The 9,036-nt window shown below is 40.2% G+C and overlaps 1 non-coding gene across 1 annotated transcript; it reads right to left on the bottom strand.

The window, feature by feature from the left end:
• Positions 1 to 643: 643 nt before the first annotated feature.
• LOC118674909 lies at positions 644 to 750 on the bottom strand. Its single transcript, XR_004973753.1, has one exon. It is a non-coding gene; the product is annotated as a U6 spliceosomal RNA (small nuclear RNA).
• Between the last annotated feature and the right edge of the window lie 8,286 nt (positions 751 to 9,036).

Here is a 9,036-nt window from a genome sequence, read left to right as displayed (position 1 = left end):
AGATAGGAGCTGCCATGGTTAAGAGCACGAAGAAGCAAAGTTTGCAGAGGAGATGCCGTAAAGGGGTCACGGAAACACTGATGGAGGATCCCTTCCTGAAATGTGGGTTTGGGAAAGGTTATTGCTTGAGTGATAGATGCAAGGTGGTAACTTGATTCACATAAACAGTGATAAACAAGTAGGAAGTGATGTCGGTTTAGTTTTACCTAAATTTATCTATATTGAAAAAATTAATGTTTTTTGAGTGTCTGCTACATGTCAAGCTGTATGCAGGGTATATATATATATTCTTGTGCTTAATCTCTTCACCTTCTTTCCTCCAGTCCCCCATAATCCCACCTCCCCTCTAATAGCTGTCAGTCTGTTCCATGTATTGATGTATCTGTTTCTCTTTTGTCATCAGTTTATTTTGTTCATTAGATTGCACATATATGTGTGATCATATAGCATCTGTCTTTTTCTGGATGGCATATTTCATTTAGCATAATAATCTTCAGGCCCATCCATATTGTCACAAAAGGTAAGATTTCCTTCTTTTTTATAGCCGTGTAGTATTCCATTGCTTTTTTATCCACTCATCTTACTGATGGACACTTGAGCTGTTTCTAGATCTCAGCTACTGTAAATAATGCTGCAGTGGACAAAAAGTGTGGAACGCTTAACGAATTTGCATGTCATCCTTGCACAGGGGCCATGCTCATTTTCTCTGTGCTGTTCCAACCTTAGTATATGTGCTGCCGAAGCAAGCACGACACATGAGTTTTTAAAAAGCACCGAAACTTCTCTCTCCACCCCCTCCTGGTTTTTTTTTTTAATGTCCCCAAAGGGCTGAGATTAGGAATCCTCCCACAGCTCATCTCTTCCTAGAACTTTCATGGCACTGCTTCTGATTAAACTCACAGATTAGACCCAGTGGCATAAGGCACAGCTTCTCCCCTTGGAAAAGGAACAAATAAGAATGAAGTGCTAGGTTGCAATACTAATTATACATTCTGTTGAAGTGTCAGCCATCTGTTGCAATTGTTTAAAAGGCAGACATAAGTCAGCTGTTGGGGTGCGATGCTTACCGCTGTGCACACACAGTTCGTTGGTGACGCCAGTGGAGAATTGGTGTTGCCAGTAGAGAGTTGGTGTTCTAGCACATGCCTGGAGGCAGCAGTGGGATTTCTCTTGATGTCTTGAGAAGCCCACCTTTCCAGGAGAGGGCAAGGGGTAGCCCCAGGTAGCTGATGATGAAGTCCTCGTCACATTTCAGGCCTGGCAAGGATTCTTAAAGGACCAACACTCTCAGTTTTGAGAAGGGATAACTGAAATACAGGGAGGAAAATGCACTGCCTATTCTGCACTTATAATTCCAGCACTTAACAATTTTCTGAAGAAATTTTGTGTTTGCCTGTAGGACCCTCCCTCAAGTGTATTAAGTTCCTCAGGAAAAGGATCGGACACTGTTGTCTCTAATTTAAATGCATAGAACTGTACCCAACACATCACAATGTCTAGCTATGTTGTAAAAAATACAGTTAGTTACTGTAAGGTAGGTGGAGGTTTTTCTGGTGTGGCCAAAAAGCACAAAAAAATGTGGCCTGATCCCCTAGCTCTGGAGCCAGCCTTTCTTTCTGTTACCAGTTTGTCATTGAATAAGCGGAATGTTCTGCCAAACTGTGGCTTCAGATAATTCCTTAATGAGAGACACTGGATTAGGCTGAATGTTAGTTTCAGTTTACATTATGGAGCCAATTAAAACCCAGCTATGGGCAGTACTATCCCAACAAAGAACAACATCACTCCTTCTGTGTCTGAGGAAACAAAGACGTCCTTTTGATAGAAGTGATATTTGACCTTTTGGGTTATTAAATAATTCTAACCTCCAGGACAATCAAGGGGAGAATGTTCTAGGCATCAGGAGCAGGGCTGACCCCTGGCCCAGTTTCACTGATATCTGCAATTATGATATGGAGGTGGGAATTATTCTCTGACATCCCTGGTTTCAGGTCACCCATCAGGGATGGCGATTTAAATGTCCGCCTATCGCATTGCATAGAGATCATGCTCATTCATTGATTTGAAATCTGCTTTTTCATAATTTGGTAATTTGTTTCTCATTTCTGCATCACAAGCAACACATCCCTGGAACACCTCCTTTTCTTTATGTTGATCTCTAATGTTGAGAAGGACTTTCATCTTCACTTTTCTATTCACACTAGAGGCCCAGTGCACGAATTCATGCATGGGTGGGATCCGGCCAGCCCGTCCCAATCAGAGCCAATTGGGCTGGGCCGGCTGGGGGGAGGGGCTGCGAGCAGTTGCCTGGCTGGCCCCACCTTCTGCTCAAACTCCCAGTCGAGGGGACAATTTGCATATTAACCTTTTATTATATAGGATGTGCAAAATCCCTGTGCTTGTTCCTCATGAAATTTCTTATTCAGTCTGTGGGGCCACTTCCTGTGGAAACATATCTGTCACCAGTGACCCTATTAAAATGAAAAGCTCAGGTTCAGCCAGTGGAATTTGTGAGGAATAATTAGTGGTGCTAATAGTGCTCCTTTATCTGAGTTCCTGACTAGTTGAATGCATATGCAGGCAGCTAAGGATAAATCTGATTTCAAATTAATAACTGTGCCAGGCAACTGTACATGGTTTTAATTCAGGACTTCAGTTGGATATGGACTTTTGCAGCCATCTCCATGCCTTCTCAAAGATAAGCATGAAACAGAGAGTGAAATAGGCCTTCCATTTCTAGCTAAGTTCTGCCTAATGAAGCCCAGTGAAGTTTTCATTCCATGGACCTCTGGAATTAGGTTGCTGATTTTCTTACCATAAGGAGAGACCACTGGAGTTCATGGAAGGGCAACAACCCTAAGGTGTTTCCACAATACTGCCCTCTTAGGGGTTGTGGTTGAAGATCCCTCAGTGTGACTTAACAAACTAAAAATAGGCATGCTCTTACAGCCTAGCAGGAAAATAAATGAGAACAAATTATGGCATGAAAACTATTGATTTTCTTCCCATTATGCTTAGTTTTACCATCAGAGCTGCTCTGTTAAAAATATGGCCACAAATACTTCAACCTCACAGCTATTTTCATTCTATGTTCTTATGCTTCTTATGATATGAGCACCACACCCACCCCAGGATATCTCCTCTACAAATGCTTACCCAGAGGATGCTGCAGGAAGTCTCTATCCCTTTCTAATCTAGAATAATAAAACTGTCAATCTGTCATAGTTAGTTATCATGCATTTAGTTAGTATTGTCTTACATTCCCCCAAAGATATAGGTGAGTTATAACAAAAAGGCATGCAATAAAATAATGTAAAACAAAATGAGAGTAAGAAAATAGGACTGGGGGAAGTATCATTGAGAATAGAAATTCAAAACTGTGGAGAGAAATGAAACCAAGTGTTCTGGTCATGAAGGCATACACGATGGTCACTTTCCTTTTATCTGTCCCCAGTTTTCTTGAAAGCCAAACAAAATAAACAGTATTTTATGTATTATAGAAAAGAATTAGTTCATTATTTTCTCTTTGGTGTTTTCATCTATAACTGTAGTTTATAATTAGTATAGGTTATTTTCAGTGTATTTGTTCTATTTTGGGCTCTCTTTATTAGAGTTACAAGTACTGTTACAGTTTAAGTGTAAAAGGATAGCTTGTGCTCCAGGATAATGCATGATATGACAAATACAAGACTCAGGAAGTAAATGGGGATAATAGAATCCAAGTAGCTCAAATTCTCCCACTTTTTCCAAGGAGGGCTTTTGTGGTCAGAAATGTATTGCACACGAAAAGCAGGACTGAAAATATTGTCATCACAAAGTTCAGATCCCTCTATAATCCTGCCCAGTCCAGATGGGCATGACACTCTAAGTGCCCTTTCTAGAGCAGTGTGGCCCTCACATCCCAAATTAGTCCTATGCCCTACTAGAAATTCAAGGAGCTCAAAGGGAGAAGTGTCTGCACTGAGGAATAGACTCAGGAGTTCTGGGAGGGTATTGAAAGACACAAGCCATATGGAGATAATTGGTGTGAAAGGAAGCAGAGACATCAAGTTTTCAAGCATGCTTTCAAGAAGCTAGTAGTGAACAAAAGGAAGAGGTAAGGCAGAAGCAACTAGGATACTGGCTTAAACAGAAAGACTTATGAGTTTTGTTGTTATTAACATGGGAGAGGCAAATGCATGTTAGGTTCAGAGAAAACAAAAATGAAGAGAGTATGTATGGATAGAGGAAAATGAGACACTGGCCCGAAGAGAGAGGTGCTGTGGTGAAGACATGAATGGATATCCTGAGGATGAAATTACACGGAGTAGGGCAGGATGAGCTGAGAGAGCACCAGGGTGACACCATGGTCACTGCAGGTGATTTGGTCTTCAGCAGTCTGAAAGCTATTTTTTAAAAATATATTTTTATTGGTATCAGAGAGGAAGGGAGAGGGAGAGAGATAGAAACATCAATGATGAGACAGAATCATTGATCAGCTGTCTCCTGCATGTCCTACGCGGGTATTGAGCCCACTGAGAGACACTAGCCAGGCTCTGACAGCTATTTTTATTCTTATGCTTGCAATTAAATGCTTCAGGACCCCAGTGCATTCTAAGAATGAATATTTTCACCTTCCAGATGCCATCACACTGTTCTCCTAACTCTACCTTACCCCTTATCATTACAGCATTGTTTACACTGACTAGACTGTTGTGGATAGAGATAATGTGCTACACATCTCAGTAACCACAGGCATGCTTGTTCAGTACCAAGCACAGAGTAAACACTCAGTAAGTTTGAGTCAAATGAATGAATTATTTCTAAGCTTTGTGTCCTAAAGAGTAACCATATTTTTCTAGGTTACTCAGAAAAATAGAAACCCAAGCCCCAAGTGTCAGGAGCCACTGAAACTGTAGTGGCATTATGTACCTCAACTGTCACTGCTTCTCATTATCTGAATAAGACATAGACCAAGGAAACAGATGGTTTGGGAAGGCATAAAATAAACATAAGTAACACAAAACCTGCCATTCAACAACGCTAATCACACCACAGATTTTGGACAGTGCCACTTCTCCACTTGCTAATAAAACTATTGTGAAACATATGTTCTGGGAAAAGTGAAAATAGATAAAGGAAAGTTAGGAAAATTTCAACCCTGCCACTTGCTTCACAGAATTTGTACTTTTGGAATTCTTTTCTACAGTGCAGTGTGTGTATATGACAGTTCTGTAAGTGTACATGACAATTTAGTGAGTGCACATGACAATTCTGTGAGTATACATGACAACTCTGTGAGTATACATGAAAGTTTTGCATTTCAGAAGGCTCTCCTAGCATTTGAAACCCCTCTATCACTTTAAAAACCAACCGCTGCTCTCCTAGAAACCCTACAGTTTCATTTGCAAAAGTCTTTCATATGCCATGCTGAGATGACCAAATCGACTGCCAGACCAGTCGCTATGACACATACTGACCACCAGGGGGCAGACGCTACGACTAGTAAGTTAGCTTGTTTCTGGGGTCCAGCAGATCTGAACTGGGGAGACAGGGCCTGACATGCCCTCAAGCCCTCCCGGGGTCCCTCCCCAGCCACCAGCCCTGATCGGCCTGATCAGGACTGGGTGAGGTGGCCCTGATTGGCCCTGATCACTGGACAGGCGGAGAGACCCCACCTGTGCATAAATTTGCGCACTGGGCCTCTAGTTTTGCATAAAAGTGGCACCTGTGCAACACAAATATTTGGACACCATTATATATAAACATTGCTTTATGGCTTTCTAAAGGATCATTTTGACTTTTAAAAGCTTTATAGTTGTGCATGTTTCGAACTAAAATTTTCAAACAGGCAAATTATTAAATCTACTGAAAATTTTGATCTTATGCAGATAGTTCTATAAATGTAGTGTGTGTAAAATAAAAGCAACAGCACCCATTTGTGTAGCAGATTACAAGGCACCAGATCAGATGGACAAATCTCTCAGAAGGCATCACTGTATACTTTTACCCTTACGCAACTTTCCATTTGGTCAAGTTTTTACTTTTTACTCCAGTCAAAATACTGGATTTCAAATACCATTTCATTTTACCTGTTTATATGACTAAAGGATGACATGCTCAATTGATCAATATACAGACAGTCCTTGGGTTACTTCGGACTCGACGAACGTCATTTCGTGGTTATGTCACCATCTCTATTAAAAAAAAAAGGTTCTGTCATTTTGACATATGTACATATGTGCTTTATGTTTTTATTATTTACCACAAGTAAAGGTCAGGAATTTTTATCTTTCTTTTAATTTTTTTTTTTCCTGTTTCACTTCATTACTGCTATGTATGTGCTCCATGTGAGTGACGTAAGTGCTTATGTAGGCGGGTTCTGACTTACAGTGAAAATTGTGTTACGTCGAACCATAGGAACGAATCTCCCATGTAACCCAAGGACCTACTGTATTGGGATTTTAACTCACAAATATTTGACTCTTAGAAAAGCATATTTGATACTACTCTAAACAGAATTTATTTTTTAGTACTGTAGTCAAATTCTTCTGAATTCAGCCTACAAATTCTTAGCACTACCTAAATCTCTTGGTAAGATCTCAGAACCAACTCATCCATCAAACATGTATTTGGCACTTTCTGTAACCCAGGCATTGTTCTTGGTCCTGGCAATACAAAGAAGAACGCCAGACAAGCCCTTTTGGTTCACTGAATGTCAATGTCGAGTGAAAGAGGCAGGTCTCTAGAGAAGCCACTATGACCCGAAGAGATAGATGCTGAGGGGATGACATGAAAGGTGTGTCCTAGAGGAGGAAATGACATGGAGAAGGGAGGGATGAGCTGAGAGAGCATCAGTGTGGTCACTCTATTAAATTGGGAAGCATCCAACAACACGGACTTAAAGGAAATCATATTAAAGTCACACAGTATACAAAACACATAGCGTGAAAACCCACTTTGAAACAACACCAGATTTCATATTCTACGAAGGAGTGGCCTGGTGTCTAGCACAGTATCCAGCTTATTATTTATTGTGCATGGAATACTAAATGAAACAGTGAATGCATGACTAATCTATAACTCTTGTCCTAGGATAGTAAAGGGGGTAATTAATGAGTGTTGAAACTAAACATGCCATGAGGTCAGGAATCTGTGGGAGTGTATAATAAGGATGTAGGACCTAGTTGGCAGGATATGGAGAATTATGAAGCTACATATTTAAACCAAACTAAACTTTGAATTAATTCATTCTTTCAATTAATCATCTTACAGTGACAAACAAGTTAACTATGACTCCTGTCCTTGTGAAGCCTTTATTCTAATGAGCATCCTGATGATAAACCAGTATAAAACAAAATGAATGTTCCAACTATACATTCTAATCAGGATTATGAAGCAGGGGGGTCAGCAGACTATACCTGACAGTGCCCTGTTTTATTTACTGCCCCTGCTTATAGCAAATGAAACAAATGAGAAGAAGAGGTTTAAAAGAGGTTTTAGAATCCCAAGAATGCTCTTCTTACATAGGTGACATTTAGGCAGATGACATTTAGGGAGATATAAAGGGTAAGAGGAAGTCGCCCACATGAACAGGAGAGGACAGGGGTCTCCTGAAACAGGCAATAGTGGGAGTGAAGGCCAGAGGTGGAAAAGGACTCAGGGTGTTTGAGGTCCGCAGAGATGGCAGTGTAATTGGAAGGAACGATCAAAGGGAGAGAAGGAGTTGTTCTGAGATAAAAGCAGATTGCTCTATCAGTCTTTCCATCCATCTATTTATCAAGATAAGCCTTTGGCAGATGAAACAATTCAGTTTAAAAACAACTCAACCAGGCCTTAGCCTGTAAGTAAATTACCTCTTAGGTTTTGACTAGGAATGTTAACAGGAACAACCAGTACATTGATGAAAAAGATCGGCTCTTCTCCAACCATTGCAATAAAGCTGGCATGAAGAAGGTTATTTGTGAGGCAAAGCCAATTAAATCTGCATTTACGCTGATTTTGCAGCAATTCCAGAGTGAATTTTTTTCTTTTGAATGGCAGAGCTGGCAAAATGCTAACAAATTCAATGTACCATGCACCACACGAAACCCAGAGAGTATTTCTAGAAAATGATGATGGTTTTCTAAACTAGTGGAAAAGGGGAGGGTTATTTTAGCTCTAATGCACTCTGCTATATCAAGTTGTTTGCTTGAATTATTTATGTGTGTATTGCAATTTTTAAACTGGGAGCATCAAAGACATTTATGCCAGTGAGAAGTTAAGGACCTTGTAGCTCGTTCAAGGAGAATGTTAAGGAGGGCAAGCAGCAGTGGGTGGGTATATATGCCCAATCCACCTCCCAAATCACGGAGCTTGGCTGTCAGACACACCTGGATATAAAGATGGATTTGGTGACTTTTTAACTGTGCATACTGAAGCACTTACAACGCCCAACTAAAACCTCATTTTCATGTGTAACCTGGAGATCCACATTCTGAAATAGTGTGTTACTTAGACTTAGTGATGTGCCTGAAGAAGGAAATACAATAAATTCAATACAAATTAAGAGTGGAATATACAGCAGGTATGTACTGAATCATAACTAACATTGCGGTTATTATTATTTTACTCCAGAAAATCCCCATTGAGCCTAAGAATGCACTAAGTCAACATTAGTTTTTCCAATGTGCACAAACTACCTTGCCTGTTCTAGTGAAGACACAAATCACATGCAAATTAAAATCCATAGGGAAAATGTACCAATGTTTCAGGAATATCATTGAGTGCTTGTTAAAATACTGTTTCCCAAGCCCCAACCCAAAACCCATTGAATCCGAAACTCCAAGGACTAAAAGGTATGTTTAAAAGATAACCAAATGATACTAATCATTTAGAAAGCTTGAATTATCAGCCATGCAGCGAACACATAACACACCAGAGAATGGATCCTTATCTTGAGTAGAGGTATAGATAAAATGCTTTAGGAAACTCAAGGTAGGAGAAAGCTTCCTTAATTAAGTTCTTATTCTGTGACTTTGAGAACATGTTTGGGGGAAAAGGAGAGATTACATACAA

Source organism: Myotis myotis, unplaced genomic scaffold, assembly GCF_014108235.1.
Source record: "Myotis myotis isolate mMyoMyo1 unplaced genomic scaffold, mMyoMyo1.p scaffold_m19_p_19, whole genome shotgun sequence".
In the NCBI taxonomy this organism is placed as follows: Eukaryota; Metazoa; Chordata; class Mammalia; order Chiroptera; family Vespertilionidae; genus Myotis; species Myotis myotis.
This window is presented reverse-complemented; position numbering and strand designations above follow the sequence as displayed.